Here is a 17,008-nt window from a genome sequence, read left to right on the forward strand (position 1 = left end):
CCTGCATGTAATCACTGAGAATCTGTGACAGGTACTTGTGATCAGTTAGGAACATTTAAAGACGTGTTTTAAATCAAAGCCAACTCTGTCCTGAGTAGTAACCACAAACAGTATAAAGAATGTTGGTGACGTTAGGAAATTGTTTGTGAAGTGTCGTCGCTTTTTGCAACCAGAGGTATTGCATTTTTAGTTTAGTTAATCCCATCAAGGCTCTGGTAAAGGAACCTCTCATTCATGTAGCTCTGTTGTCTTAAAATATTGGATCAGCAGTTATCAGAGAGCTGTAAACACACAGCAACTTTACATTTGTTCTCGACCCTGGTGGCTTTGTATAAGGAAGAATTAAGGTTGCATGAATAACAACAGCAGCAATACTATGGTACTAACCAGTATGGTGGTTTTTTTTACCAGTTTCACACAGTGCCTCAGTACTCATCCCTAAGTGTAACAGCCCAGTGTTCACAGAGCCGTTCATATTGCTGAAATCTTTGAGTTCAAATGCAGTGCTGTAGTAGTGGACACAGCACATTTTCCCTTCAGCGATCCAATACTCATAAGGTGTCAGATAATGCAGAGAGGGTTCATTTTCTGCTTCACCACGCAGAATTGGAGCGTCAGAGGAGGCCGATTTCAAAACCATTCATTCCAGCGAGATGTTATCAATACCAGGTGTCAGTTAATCAAGCCAACCATTATAATGGAAACACATTTGGGATTCTCATATCTTTTATATGTTGTTCAGTATGTTTGCTGTAGTGACTGATGTTACTATATAGTGGCTCAAGTGTGATTTTTTTTTTTTTATAAAAGTAAAAGCATCATTAAATCCAGGTATGTTGTTAAGTGTGAAATGTTTTCATTTCATACTTAAGGTTAGGTACATTAAGTTCTTGATGTAGCAATTACCACTTGCTTTTCTCTGGTTAGCTGTCCTTTGTCTTCCTCACTCTAAATGTCTCGTTCTATCTGCCTTTTGCTGAAAGTCAGAGTTCAGAATTGATGCAGCTTTAAAGCGAATGTTGCCAAGGTGCTAAACTGACATGACAGGGCTATAAAAGAGCATCGGAGATCAATACTGCCACCATTTACTCTGCTGCAGCGCCCTCCCTGTATCTGCCTACCATACACATATACTTGGTGACAAGAAGCTTCTTAACACACTTTCTCTACATCTGCACTGTTGAATGTGTTTTTCTAGAATCACCAATGTTCATATATCCTTTTCATGATGTAGCTATTTAAATGCACACATATTGTGTGTTGTATTATAACAAATTATGACAAAGGTAACCTTGTGTTTATCACTAGAGTAGGCCATTCTCACATGACTCGTATCGGGGATGAAAACGTGTATGTTGGTGGTGACGTATTCTCTGATCTAAATGTGTATGTGTACACAGTAGGAATACAGATTGATTGTATACTGAATGAACACTGAATACTAGCTGAAAGTAATAAAGAAATGAAACGGATAGCTTACTGAGTTTTTGTAAGTGGCTAATATTTAATAGGGAAGTAAGAAAACTGCTAATCCACTAGTGTACATCCTTTTTTTGCTTTTTTTTTTCCTCACTGCTCATCTGTTTCTGGGCTGTGGGGGGAACAGTATGAGGAGAGAGCCCAGACCTCCCTCTCCCCTGCCTACACCTGGAGCTCATAGAGTTACACTGAAACTGAAACTCTTATACATGTCCCGGGGTGTCTTCGGGCATGTCCAACTGGGAGGACCCACCTAGGGGACCCCAGTTGGAAATGCCTTAAACACTTCCCTCAAGAAGAACCCAGGAGGTGTCCTGGTCCAATGCCTGAGCTATCCGAACTGACTCCTTTTGATGTGGAAGAGTGGTGATTTTACACTGACTAACTTGTACCCGAGTACTCTCAGAGTTGCCAATTCTCATTCCCGCCACGTCATTACAATGTAAAGTTTTTAGACTACTGTGGTAAATCTTAGAACGTGTGACGTAACAAGTGTAAGTGGCGATGTTAATTACCAAAACTAAAAGTGAAGACTAAATCCTCAAAATAATTAAATGTAAGTAAATTGTTAAAAGTTGTTTGCTTAATTGACAAACAGGTAGAGCAAGCCAGTTAGAGCAAGCTATAACTCTGATTAAAGGTAAAACGTTTAAAAAGGGTCATCAAAAACTTTTCAAACCGTTAGCCAAAAGAAAATCAGTTATTCAATACAAAATAACTGATGTACAAAAAAACCTCCATGATGTTATACAATGAATAAATAACAATTAAAACAATTAGATTTGTATGAATTGGTCACACAGGGCTGTCAGGTGTGTTCAAACCAAAATGTTGGTGACCACAAACCAAGAACATATATAACTGCACAAACGTGTAACATAACTGACGCCTAGTTCTGAGTTTTATGTACGACGGACGATGTTTATCAGTCAGTGATGCACTTGTTTGTACTTGTTTGCACTTGTTTGCACTTGTTCTTAGAAACCTGGTCATACGACTTATTTCTTCACTGTACAGAGGAAGTGCAAAGGATTCCTATGAAAGGACAGTAAAAGGAACAGATGAGTGAGACAGAAAGTGAATCATCAACTTATTTGCAGAACCGTGCAATCTTTCCAACAAAGAAGGAGACATCGGCACACGTGGTGTAAGGTTGCGTACAGCAGGTTTCATGCCTGGTAAATCATTTCTTTTATTTTCGTTAGTTTGCTTAGGATCATTTGGTTTATTGAGGTTAATATGAAGTCATTTCCTAGAACTGCTGGTATTTCTGTTCCTCCTTGTGTGGTTCAGGTATCTGACTTTGAGATTTTTGACTTTAAATGTGTTTAATTGTGGAAAACATGGAAAAGGATGGTTGCTAATTTTAACTTTAAACCAGTTGCATACTTTGGCATGTTGGCTTTTCTCATCCTATTGAAAGAAGTAGTTTTTTCACGTTGTAGTCTTTTGCCTGTAAGAAGCTGGAATTCACTGTTTGTACTTTCCACAATTTATGCAATAGTCTGTGCAATCTGTGGTGTGGGGTGGGGGAGTGAATCACCAGACCAATGTTTTGTGCAAACTCTTAAGACTGTATTAATTTGCTCACTAGTTGCTACCATCAGCTAATTAGTGTGCTTGTGGTGTCAGGGGACACTGAACAGTCCATTTTAAGATTCAGCTTTCATTTTCTCATGGTGCAAACAGGAGCTTATAAACATTACCTGCTTGTAAGTAGTGAGCTGCCTTGTACATCATCTCCCGCTTGCAAAAAAAAAAAACCCATTTATTTTAAACCTTCACTGCTATTTCTGCTACATTAAGCTGGCTCACTCCTTGAAAAATATTACCAACAATACCTGAAGTGCATCATAAAACTTTATTGAATTTCTGCAAGGAAATTGCTGGAAGACCCATATTTATCACACTGCGAGAATTCAAGTAACATCTATTTTTCAAGTGCAAATGGTTCCAGAAATGAGGGAAAAAAACTGCCATCCATTATGAATGCAGGTCTCATACACCTATTCAGAGTGTATACTTGGTGAAAACTACCCCCAGATGTTGTGATGTAACTACAATAACTATGTCTTCATTTTATGGTTTAAAAACAAAACAAAACAGGCTGATTATTATCAAGATACTAAAAATCCTCACGAGTTATTATTCACGTCAAGTCAAAGTCAATTACACTTGTTTTTTTTCTGGCTAGCCAAATTGTCCTGATCTGAAATATATTTGCTTCAATTATCAAACACTTGATAGCACTTTGTTAATAAATTATGAATTTTTAGTTGATTAAATTTGAGTTAATTGTTGCAGAAAAATTAAATAAAGTCTACTAATTGGTTAAAAATTGTTTTTTAATCTATGAACATTATCTGGATGGTTATTATGATGGTGCAGCTATTTATTAAACTTTGTAGATTGTCAATAGGTAGTTTAGCTTAGTGCATATATAGACCTCATTTGGATGGATGCTGGATCTCAGGGATGTCAGAGTAGAATTTCAATTTTTCTTTTACTCTTACTAGCTTGACTTATACTACAAAACTGCATATTAAAATTTATTAAAACATTGTGGCTTTGGTTAAAACATGATGACAGAAATGTCACATGATGCTAAAGGAGACCTTCTGTATATCTCTGAGACTAAATAGTATTTGCCACCTTAAGATCTAGAAAACGCTCACTAATTGATGTAACATTTATCCCAAAACAGCGATACTATTGCCATAAGCACCATAAGCATTGACAAATGCACTCAGCTAACATTTTATTAGGTACAACTTGCTAGTACCAAGTTGAACCCACTTTTGCCCTGAGAACTGTCTTAATTCTTCTTCGCATAAACTAAACAAGGTGGGGGAAGATTTTTGTTTATGTTGACATAATAGCATCTCACAGTTACTGCAAATTTGTCGGCTTTTCATCTATGATGCCAGTCTCCCATTGTATCAGATTCCAAAGGTGTTCTACTGGATTGAGATCTGGTGACTATGGAGGCAATCTGAGTACAGTGAACTCATTGTCATGTCCGAGAGACCTGTTTGAGAACAGTCTTAGAAAATCAGTGTACTGTGGTCATAAAGTGATGAACATGATCAGAAACAATACTTGGTTTGCTTATGGTGTTTAAATAATTCTCACTGGGCACTGAAGGGCACAAAAAGTGCAAAGAAAGTATGCCCCACATAATTAGACTATCACTACCAATTCAAGGATTCAAAGTGTTTATTGTCATATATACAAAGAAAGCATTTCTCTGTGCAATGAAATTCTTTTTTTGTTGTCCACACACAGATGCCGGTTAATATATACAAATAGAAGAGATAAATGAAGACAAAAAATTTAAGTTTGAAGTGGATGTGTGTGCAAAAGAGCTATTAGCTTAATATACTGGCTTAATATGCAAGATGACCTAATGTGCACCTAAATTATTAATGTTGTTAAAAATAGGTCAGCTGTTCAAGAGTCTGATAACAGTGGGGAAGAAGGAGTTGTTGAGTCGGGATGTTCTAGATTTCACACTTCTGAGCCTTCGTCCCGAGGGCAGAAGACTGAACAGTCTACAGGGAGTATGGGCTGAATTATTAGGCAAGTTGTATTTTTGAGGAATAATTTTATTATTGAACAACAACCATGTTCTCAATGAACCCAAAAAACTCATTAATATCAAAGCTGAATGTTTTTGGAAGTAGTTTTTAGTTTGTTTTTAGTTTGAGCTATTTTAGGGGGATATCTGTGTGTGCAGGTGACTATTACTGTGCATAATTATTAGGCAACTTAACAAAAAACAAATATATACCCATTTCAATTATTTGTTTTTACCAGTGAAACCAATATAACATCTCCACATTCACAAATATACATTTCTGACATTCAAATACAAAACAAAAACAAATCAGCGACCAATATAGCCACCTTTCTTTGCAAGGACACTCAAAAGCCTGCCATCCATGGATTCTGTCAGTGTTTTGATCTGTTCACCATCAACATTGCGTGCAGCAGCAACCACAGCCTCCCAGACACTGTTCAGAGAGGTGTACTGTTTTCCCTCCTTGTAAATCTCACATTTGATGATGGACCACAGGTTCTCAATGGGGTTCAGATCAGGTGAACAAGGAGGCCATGTCATTAGTTTTTCTTCTTTTATACCCTTTCTTGCCAGCCACGCTGTGGAGTACTTGGACGCGTGTGATGGAGCATTGTCCTGCATGAAAATCATGTTTTTCTTGAAGCATGCAGACTTCTTCCTGTACCACTGCTTGAAGAAGGTGTCTTCCAGAAACTGGCAGTAGGACTGGGAGTTGAGCTTGACTCCATCCTCAACCCAAAAAGGCCCCACAAGCTCATCTTTGATGATACCAGCCCAAACCAGTACTCCACCTCCACCTTGCTGGCGTCTGAGTCGGACTGGAGCTCTCTGCCCTTTACCAATCCAGCCACGGGCCCATCCATCTGGCCTATCAAGACTCACTCTCATTTCATCAGTCCATAAAACCTTAGAAAAACCAGTCTTGAGATATTTCTTGGCCCAGTCTTGACGTTTCAGCTTGTGTGTCTTGTTCAGTGGTGGTCGTCTTTCAGCCTTTCTTACCTTGGCCATGTCTCTGAGTATTGCACACCTTGTGCTTTTGGGCACTCCGGTGATGTTGCAGCTCTGAAATATGGCCAAACTGGTGGCAAGTGGCATCTTGGCAGCTGCACACTTGACTTTTCTCAGTTCATGGGCAGTTATTTTGCGCCTTGGTTTTTCCACACGCTTCTTGTGACCCTGTTGACTATTTTGAATGAAACGCTTGATTGTTCGATGATCACGCTTCAGAAGCTTTGCAATTTTGAGACTGCTGCATCCCTCTTCAAGGTTCAAGGTTCAAGGTTCTTTATTTGGCACATGCATAGTTATACAAGTATAACACACAGTGAAATGTAGCCTGACACGCTCCTCGACATGTACAAAAATAGGGGGGGGGGGCTGTAGAGGAAGAACATTATTTATTTATATGTATATATATATATATGTGTGTGTGTGTGTACATATATATATATATATATATATATATATATATATATATATATATAGATAGTATGTACATTGGGTGAATGTGCAGTAGTAGCAGCAAGCAGGTGAATTCTGTACATTAATATGAATAGACATCTGACTATTTTACAGGATAGACAATATAAACATATTTAAAATTAAAGGAATTTGAAATGTACATTGTTCCTTGGTTTAGTGTCTGGAAGAGAGTCCTGTCTCGGTCAATTATAGATGATGTGAGATGATGTGAGCGGGCGGGTGTGTGTGTTTAGGGCACGGATGGCTTGGGGATAGAAGCTCCTCTTGAGTCTCTCTGTCCTTGCCCGGAAGATGCGGAACCTTCTACCAGATTGCAGAAGTTGGAACAGTTTGTTGCCAGGATGGGACGGGTCCTTCAGTATCTGCGCTGCTCTAGTCCGGCATCTCCTGGTGTAGGTGTCCTGAAGCGGGGGGAGAGCAATCCTGCAGCAGCGTTCTGCTGTACGGATCACTCTCTGGAGAGCTTTTTGGTCCTTCACACAGCTGTTCCCAAACCACGATGTCATGTTCTGTGTGAGGATGCTCTCCACAGCGCCTGTATAGAAAATCCTGAGGATCTTTGGAGAGACCCTGAATTTCCTCAGTTGTCGTAGGTGATACAGGCGCTGCCTAGCTTTTTTGGTCTGGACCTGAATGTGGGCGGCCCATGTCAGGTCTCTGCAAGATATCTCACTATTTTTGACTTTTCTGAGCCTGTCAAGTCCTTCTTTTGACCCATTTTGCCAAAGGAAAGGATGTTGCCTAATAATTATGCACACCTGATATAGGGTGTTGATGTCATTAGACCACACCCCTTCTCATTACAGAGATGCACATCACCTCATATGCTTAATTGGTAGTAGGCTTTCGAGCCTATACAGCTTGGAGTAAGACAACATGCATGAAGAGGTTGATGTGGACAAAATACTCATTTGCCTAATAATTCTGCACTCCCTGTATGTTGGGGGTTGTGGAATCTTTCAGGATGGAGGCAGCTCTCCTTTAGACTCTGTGATGGTAGATGCTCTGCAGAGAGGGCAGTGGAGTCCTGATGATCTTCTCCGCAGTTGTTATCATTCTCTGCAGGCGTTTGCGTTGCAGCTGGTCAGTGTGCTCTCCACAATGCAGCTGTAGAACCTGTTGAATCTCAATTATTGATGCAATGCAGGATGGATTCATGCTTTGTGTGGTTTATGCTAAATTCTGAAACAGCATTCTGATTGTTGTAACAGAAATTGAGACTCATCAGACTCAGAGATCAAGACTCTTGCCCAATTTTAGTGAATCTGTGCAAATTGTATTCTCTTTTTCTTGTTCTTAGCAACTGGAGTGGCACCTAGTGTGGTCGTCTGCTGCTGTAGATGATTATGGTTCAACATGCTGAGCATTCAGAGATGCTCTTTTGTATACTTTGGTTGTAACAAGTGGTTGTTTGAGCTACTGTTGACCCCCAGTCAGTTGAAAGTATTCTGGCCATTCTCCTTTGATCTCTAGCATCAACAAAGTCTTTTCACTCAGAGCAGTGCTGCTCACTGTCTGCCACCAACAACTGTGCCATGTTTAGTCTCTTAAATCACTGTTCTTCTCTATTCTGTAGAAACATGAGTAGGTCATCTTGGCCATGTCCATGTCTGGCACTAATATGGCCAGGTTACTTTTCTTTGAAGTTCTCCAATGTCTGTCCATAAAAGCAAAAACAGAACACCCTCTGCCTGCTGTTCCACAAGTTGTCCAAAGTGTGGCAGTGACGCTCTCTCTACAAACTGCAGCTCTTCTTTGAAAGATTTCGACAGACAGACCAACCTTTACACAGAGCTCTTCTTCTAAATTGCTACCCTCTGCAAATTGTAGCTCTCCATCATAGCTTTTAAAAGCCAAGCAGTTAAGATTGTGAGTATTTAAAAGTAAATGTTAGGGAGGTGAGAAAAGGGCTGTTGAAAATGCTTCTTGATAGCTGCCTACCTGAGTCTGTGTGTGCCGCTCTTGCAGCATCTCTCTTGTCTTAGGTGTGAGCGATCGTCAGCGTGTGCTCATTATAACGAGGGATAAGATCATTCACCGTGGCGCTGACAGCTTCAGATGGTTCAGGCTCGGTTTTAACATGAACTAATGTATGATGTGCTTCAGCTAGCTGAACTTTTCTGTTATGAGCTGTAGGTGGAGGGCTCACAGATTTTTTTTTTCTTTTTTTCCTTCCTGTAATTTCCTAGCAGTGTGATCAGTCACTTCCATGCAGAGAAAGTAACTGAGTTGGATTTTTATTTTAAGTATAAATCAGAATGGACTTTTGAAGTTTGATGGATTCAGTTATTATAGTTTAGCAATGCCACATCATTATAAAATATTTCAAAATATAAAAAAGTGCGAAGGCCTTCACTGAAAGATTGACTTTGCATATGTACTTTTTAAGAGCACATTTTGTCCTTTGCAGCTATTAGCACTGCAAAGAAAATGAAGCCTATTTGGATGGAAAAACTGTCCAACTGTTTTTCAGGTCACCATTAATCGAGCGGCTGCATTTTGTCTGTTTTGAGATTATCGCTGATGATATGCCACTATGGTAAGAGGGGCTGCAGATGATGGCGATGTAGTCTGAGGGGATAGGAGATAAAGGGGAATCTATTAACCTCATGTGACCAGCCAGCCAGCCATGACAGATTGCCCTGTCGCTACTTTATCAAGCTCTTTTGGTAATGTGTGTGTGGATAATGAAATGCATGACAACTCAATGTGCTTTTCCAAGCTGATGATGATGGTTATTATTATTATTATTATTATTATTATTATTATTATTATTATTGGGCTGAGTCTTAACAGGTTAAAGTCATGTAGTCGGGGTTTCTGTCTTTGCTTGATTGACGTCTTTGTGTTTGTGTGAGCGCAGCACAGTGCATGAGTGACCTGTGGGCTAATCCGCCCTATGCTATAGAAGCTTTTGTATTAATAACCGACTTGATAATTATATTAATTTGAATCTGCTGGGCCTCCTTTTGTGGTGCTATCTCTGACATGCAGCTTTGTAAATGCATGCGCAATCCATACACCCCCTGAAGTGCCTCTCGCTCTCATCTAGCTCCTCTGTTGTCCCCTCTACTCTCTCGCTCACACACACACTCACACACACAGTGTCTAATTCCCCTCACTTTTCTAGAAAACACATCTTTCTTCACAGAGCTTAACACTTTTTTCCATTGGCTATTCTTCCAAACACTTCACTGTATGTCTGCGGTCTCTTGTCTTCTCCCACGCACTGCCAATTTCCATTCTACTGCCTTCCTATCCTATATTTTAACCGTCCCTCCCCTAGCGCGGATTACCTTTCATGCTTGTGTTTACTTTTTTAATTATTCAATATCATCTCCTCTGTTGCTTCTGCACCTTCTGTGTAGATCAAGTCCTACAACTCAACTTTTTTGTTTTTTAAGAATTGAGGGTTTTTTACTGTCTCCCACTAAATGACTGTGGCCTAAGGGTGGGCCACAAGCTATTAAGATAGAGTTTGCAAAAGCAAGTGTGACTGATCAGAGAATTACACAGCTCTCCATTTGAATATTGGCACCCAAGCAAACCAGCGTGCTACACATGCAATTTCAAATTTGTGCTTAAAGCCAGCACGTGTAGGATTTCAGAGTTTCGGCTTAGGTGTCCCACAGTGGAAGTATCAAGAAGACAGACACGATTTAGCCAAGGTACTCAGAGTGGTCGAGCAGAATTTCTGTTTTACATAAGGATTTTTGGATTGTGTCATGACATGGGGAGGGGATATCTTGAAATGGCATTTCAGGCAGGTGCATGAGGCCTATCCAATCAGAAGAAGTTGGCTTAAAGGGGGGGGATTTATTTAAGTGGATGAACTGAGGGGCTGCACACAGTATTACTGTAGGATTAACAAAGTAACTCTAAATTATGCAAGTATGCTCATTTAGAGTCCAAGATCACATATACAGAGATGGAAACAGAACTGAGGGAGCTCAAACTAACCTAATCAAATGAGAAAGTGGGGAACATAGAGGTCTAGTCTTACCAAACAGGACATGATGCATGTTGTGGTACATAGAGAAAATCATGCCTTTGAACTTCAAAACACCTAAAAACCATAAAAAGAGAGGTACATTTATAGAACTGTAAAGACAGTATGATGTTGGCATATGCATTTATGGCACACTAAAAGTCCAAAATGGAAAGCTACAGAAGAATTTCATCTGATCTGACTCTTGATTGCAGTTTCTTTTTTCCAGCTTTGGGCAAAACAGTCACTTTTTAATATTTGAAAAAAGATACAAAGTCTCTGTAGTAAATATCAGTCATTTAGCTAATGGTAAGGTTTTTTTTGTTTTGTTTTTTAATGTTTGCCAAAATATCTGAGCTGTCTTGTATCTCATTCTGTTGATGCAAAAGTAAAAAGACTAGAAACCACAAAAAAGACCACAAAAACTACACTTATACTTCCTAGGCCCCCTCTTTGTGGCGGCGTTGCAAAGCTAAAGTATACATGAGCTTACATATGCTTATTTCTGTAGTCTATTAACTTATTGTGTGCTGATTCTTGTGCTTGTTCCCTTTGCTCTCTGGCCTTCTCTTCCTCATTGTCCACTGTGTAGTCACTTCCTTATGCTCTTATCCTCACTCACCTCCTTCTCCCCATCCCTTTCTCCTGGTGCTATCACCCCACAGCAGCATTCTTGGCTTCCATTTCCAGTTTCTCTCTCCTCCCTGTCTATCATTCATTCATCCGTCCACACAGCTGCATTCCCTCCTTTTGTTAGTCACCTCCTATCTCTCTGCCGCAGAGATTCCAGTCACTTTCGCCCACTCTCTCTTCTTTTTCTCGCTGCCGTCCCAGTTTTTGAGGAGGTGGTAACAATGACGGCGGCACAGGCCAAGTTTTCGACAACATGTCCTCTCGGGATAAAAAGCTACAGCAATGGGAAGGAGAGACACAGGAGTAAAGGGCTTTAGACAGAGGAGAGAAAGGGAGGATTTGGGTCACAGAGAGGTGTGGACGCTGGGCTTTTCATTTAAAATGGTTTGGCAGGCATTTGTGTTGTCCGTGATGGATATGAGGAAGCTCATTATAATTGATGGCTACCTCACCTGTTGTCTGTGGGATGCACTAAACTTGAATTATAAATAATAATAATAATAGTTTTCTTTTACTTACACCATGGTACAAGTACAGAGGTGAAATATGGACTCTTATGCTAATATAGGATTTTATCTCATCTACTCAAAGTCCATATTTCACCTCTGTAACTTGTACCTTGTAAGTAAAAGAACATTTTCACTCCGATAAACTGTTTAAGCTCATTTGTGATAATAGAAACAATAGAGCTGTTCTGGAGCTTCCAGGGTTTGTTTGAAATTGTATCTGTAAATTTCTGCTCATATTAGATTTCATAAGGAAAAGAAACAGAACTGATTTCTTTATTTTTAACTAAATTTCTATAGGCCATTGTATTGACTTTTTGAAGCTATTACAAGCAGCCCGACTTAAAAATTGTTACCAACAACAGCAAAAGCTGCAGTTCCTCAAGTGGCCCTTTGAGGTTAACTCCCAAAGTGAGTCTCATTAACATAGATTCCCATTTGAACGGCACAACTTTATAGTAGAAACAAGTCTGGTATGAATTCCAGTTTTGGTTAGGGCCAGGGTAGGCCAGCTAGGGTTCCCTAGGAGTCATAAGGTTAACAAGGTTAACTGTTACCTTGAGTGAAAAGTTGCTGCCAACACAGGTAGCTAAATGAAATGGCTGTCTGTTAGGGGTCACCTTAGTTAATTTGAAAAAACTGGACCTCAATACCATGTTTGTGGTGTGTGGCATTTTAATGCAAATGTCTGATGAATGAATTGGCTGTTTGTGTGATTAATTGTTCTAAATGTATATAGTACCATGCAAAAAGTTGTTTGCTTCTGTTATTTTGATGTATTCCTAAAATAGTAACACTGTCTGCTCTCTGTGTCTAGGCATTTCACTCATATAGCCACTGGATGCACCCTTTACTCAAGCTTACTGGCTACCAAGCTGATCACTCAGTCCTCTTGTCCATAAATGGTTACTTCTGGCCCCCCAAAAAAATGTAGATGGCAATGCCCTAAATTTTAAATTCAAGGCCACTAATTGCTCATTTGCCTTCATTGTTGGGGAACAGCAAAGTTTTGCAACTAACTGAAACAGGCCCACTCTGTAGCATCTCCTTTTGTAACAGTATATTTCCCTGTCTGGGTATAACCACATCACAAACTGTTCAGTGAGTTTATTTAATGCACATCACTTCAAAATGTTAATTATTCACTGGAGTCTTTTGCAATCCTAATAAAAAGGCTTTCCCCTCACCATGAACCCCACATCAGTCATGCTTTGTTAAAAGCATCAGTTGCAAATGATCGAGTAATAAAAACAAGACGCTGGAAATTGGAAGTTGGTGCAAAGAATGACCGAATAAAAAAACCCTGAAAATTGGAAATGGAAAATGAAGAGCTGCTGCAAAAACAAGATGACAATGTTGGAGGGGAAAGGATTTGATAAACATTTTATAAAAGAAGATGACGGTTCCTGAAAAGGCTAAGATGTGCCGAGAACGTGTGAAGGGTTGGGAAGAAAGGGAAGGCAGGCGACTGAGGAATTGATAAGGAAAAAAGCGATGGAGGTTGTGTGTGTGTGTGTGTTTGTGCACGCAGAGGCCTTGTTAGATATTGATCCCATTTAATAATCCTTAACCACAGTCTACTCCCCTGCGGGCACTTAACCATCCTCCCCATCTCTTGCTGACTCTCTTCCTCCCTTTATACTTTGTGTTCCTCTCCTTCTCGGCTGTTGCTTCGTCTCTGTGCATCTCTTTCTCACTCCTCGTGTCTCTTGGCTGTGCTGTAAAAGTACATTTAAGGTCAAGATGAAGGGAGGTTGAAGACCAACAGTAAATCCCATCTGCAAACGGTAATATTTTAATAGAAAGTCAGGGTTAAAAATGGCAGTACATGTGGATTTTGAAAGAAGTAATTATTTAGATGTTACTGCTGTTGAATGAAGGATGCTAGAAATTAAAAATCAGGATTTCTCCATTGCTCCTGCTAATCAGTTTCTCATGTAGGTTTTGCTTTGTTGAATGCAACAATTAACTTAATTTTGTTCCTGACTGAAGTGAAAGATGTTGTGCAACACATGTGCTTAAAGATCCACTGAAGTAGGGACTTGAAGTTCATGGAAAAAGGTGGATCATCAGTAATGAGCTCAAGCTGCACAAGTCCAAGTAACATAAAAGCCTGACACCTTACTAGGTCATGTGGAGAAACCTAACAATTTTCTCCTTGGGCAACACTTGGCAAGACTGGAGAGGGAAAAACTTCTTTTAACAGAATGCTCATCTGACAGAACCGAGCCAGGGTGGCTGCTGACCCAGAGCAGTCAGGTCCCCTAGGTTAACTGATTTGAGGATGAAGAAGGAATGAGCCGCTGCCTCACAATCTGCTCTTTTTCTGTACTTCTGTACTTACAAGTCGCTTCTGCTGAAGTGTCTTAGCTGAGTGAAACACACCAAATTGTTCACTTCTGGGGACATTACCATCAGAAATGAAAGCAAGTCATTGGGTCCCAAATTCCTGAAATGGCAGGAGTGTATGAAGACATGGCAGTGTCATGTGGGCAGAATTTGAAGGTTGGAAAACAAAAGTAAGTAGCTAAGATGTTAAAAACAGTACAAAAGTGAAGCGATTGTCTGGGGAATAAGGTTAGACATAGCCGTTATACTTGAAGAGTTTCATATCCACTTTAAAGGTGTTCTTGATAGTGCAGGTCTTGGAATTTGTTTTTGCCTGAAAACAAATTGAATTAAATGTGTTTCTGAAATCTAAAGGAATAAATAATCATCACCTATTGTCTTTAATTAAAAGTCTTAGCATTACATACCACCATCTCTGTTGCAAACAGAGAAGTGAATCTCTCTCCATCAATGTTACAGTGAGATTCTACAGTGATGTGCAAAAGTCTTGAACCACCCCTTGTTTCTTTATATTTTGCTTCCAGATATCCAAAGCAAAGGAGTAAACTGCACCAGTGTTGCAGCTACACATAAAACACAACTTGGCAAAGAACCAATTTAAAATAGGCGTGTTAGGCATGTTGTTACCAGCCCCTTTTTTGGAAAGAAAACACCCATGTAATTTCCTTCCGTTTCTTTACTTGAAAACTGCCAAAGATAACAATTTTAAAGGGTATCCTGAAGAGCTATTAGCCCAAAATATGTCATATCTCAGCACAGTGTGCAGTGTGTCCTTGAAACATTTGGGGAAACTGAACAGGTGGAGGACACTTAAGGCTCATCAGAAATGGTCTCAGTGGAAGAGCTGCAGTAAAGAAGTCATTCTTGCAGAAGAGAAACAAGAACAGGTTGATGTATGCCAAGTTATACAAGAACGGGACTCCATCACTGATGAATCCAAATGTGAAACTTTTGCTGCACATAATGGTTAGTTTCTACAGCCATCTAAAAAACATGGTGGAGGCTCTGCCATGTTTTGAATCCTGCATTTTCAGCCAAAATTGATGCAACTGTGAATGTGGAAAAAAAGAGTACCCTCAGACTCTAATGCACCCTGCAATGTGATCCAGAAAACATCTGATTGTCAACGGCTTCATTTTTTCTGCTTGGCAATGATCACAAACACAGTTCCAATACAATAAAAGCACAGCTGGATAGAAAAACACACAATTGAACACTATCAGCCATGGACTGGCCTCCCCAGAGCCGAGACCTCAACATCATTGAAGCAGTGTGAGATCTTGTTTACAGAGAATATGACTATGTTGGTTTTAGTCATTCAGGTCATGGTAGGCTTCCATGTCTGTTAAGATATGGTAGTCTTTACAGGCCATCACCAAACAGACGTGTTGACACCAGTTAGCACCAGGACCAGGTTATTCGTGCTCTGGACATGGAGGAAGTGCAGCTGCTTTTTGGGCCTTTTTCCCAGGGCATTTGTGTTGTGGTTCCAGGTGAGGTCAGCAGAGATGTGGGGACACAGATTTCACTCATTCTCCATTTCTAGTGAGAGAGGAGTGGATCTGTGTGTGCCGCCTGAAGTCCATTATGAGTTCATTTGCTATGAGCACATTCAGGTTATTTTCTGAGCACCAGCGGGACAAGTTCTCTACCTGTCTCAGTTCCATCAGAGACGAGCTCAACCATGGTGGTGTCATTGGCATACTTGAACGCAGCCACTTTGTGGATCCGGTGCTGAGTGACAGTGGTGGGGGGAGAGGTGGGGGCTGAGTTGGAGTGATTGAGGCTGGTTGGCTATGTTTTTGATCCAGGAGCAGGTGTCAGAGGGGACCTGAAGGTGTTTCAGTTTGGTGGTGAGGAAGTCTGGACACTGAGCTAGTCCACAAAGAGCATTCTTGAATCACTTTTTCACACTGGGCCATATAGGTTTAGTGTTATCTTTGTCTAATATTTTAATGTGTTTGATGATGTGAAACATTTAAGTGTGACAAACACAAAAAAAGAGGAAATCAGGAAGGGGGCCACCACTTTTTTACACCACTGTACTGTGCCAACTATACATACTTCCCATTTCCCTAGCAGAACTTAAATAAGTTAGTGGTGAATCAAGATTTATTTCCACAGTACTGTGTATATTTTTTCTAATGCACCTTTGAATCTTATAGTGAGTGGAATGATTGACTTACAGGACCGTCACAGCTATATTTTAGACAAGCAAATGGCCACATAATGGTGCAATGAGCATAAAAGTGATGTTAGCCATAAGCTAAAGCCATCTCAGTAACCAACTCTGATTTCATCCGAGTATGTATTGAACATTCTCGGGGATCATTAAACTAGATGATCCTCAGTGGTTACATTACTCCTGATGAGCGGTGACCTCGGCCTCTGACAGCAGCATACACAGCATTTGTGATAGCGATGCCGCACTTATGTCATAATGCACCGTAACACACACACATGTACCCGCTCCTCATGTCAACTCATAATTTATCATCCCATTTGAAAAATCTCAGATAATTAATCCATAATGTTAGATTAAAGGTGAATTTAATGGTGAATTATCAGGAGCACAACACGTGAAATGATGGATTAAAAGATGAATGTGCATGAATACACAAATGAGGGCATGAATAAAAAATGGTAAACAAATAAGCTGAAGGATGGAGCGGACTGGGAGGAGTGAGAACAATCGACCAGCAATCTCTGTGGGCTCCTTTTAGTCATCGAGCTTTGTTTCCTCCTCTTTTCTAAATGAGTTCCTTTAATCTGTCACTCGCTCCCTTGTGCTTTTGTTCTCCTCTTTATTTCAGTGGCAGAGCTCATTTCAGCAGGGTGATCTGATCAATAATTACTATACAGGCTACACACACAACAGTCACACAAAGATATACATATATAGTACTCCATAGGTAGCGAATACACAGCCTCAAAAGCAGTAGAGACTTATTTATCCATCCATTGTCTATGCTAACCAGCACCCCCACC

General features: G+C 40.1%; 1 protein-coding gene across 1 annotated transcript in view; it reads left to right on the forward strand.

Moving 5' to 3' along the window:
* The window catches only part of LOC113035853 (solute carrier family 12 member 9), an 81,774-nt gene that overhangs the window by 10,664 nt on the left and 54,102 nt on the right, over window positions 1-17,008 (forward strand). The window lies entirely within an intron of this gene.

Source organism: Astatotilapia calliptera, chromosome 14, assembly GCF_964374335.1.
Source record: "Astatotilapia calliptera chromosome 14, fAstCal68.1, whole genome shotgun sequence".
Classification (NCBI taxonomy): domain Eukaryota; kingdom Metazoa; phylum Chordata; class Actinopteri; order Cichliformes; family Cichlidae; genus Astatotilapia; species Astatotilapia calliptera.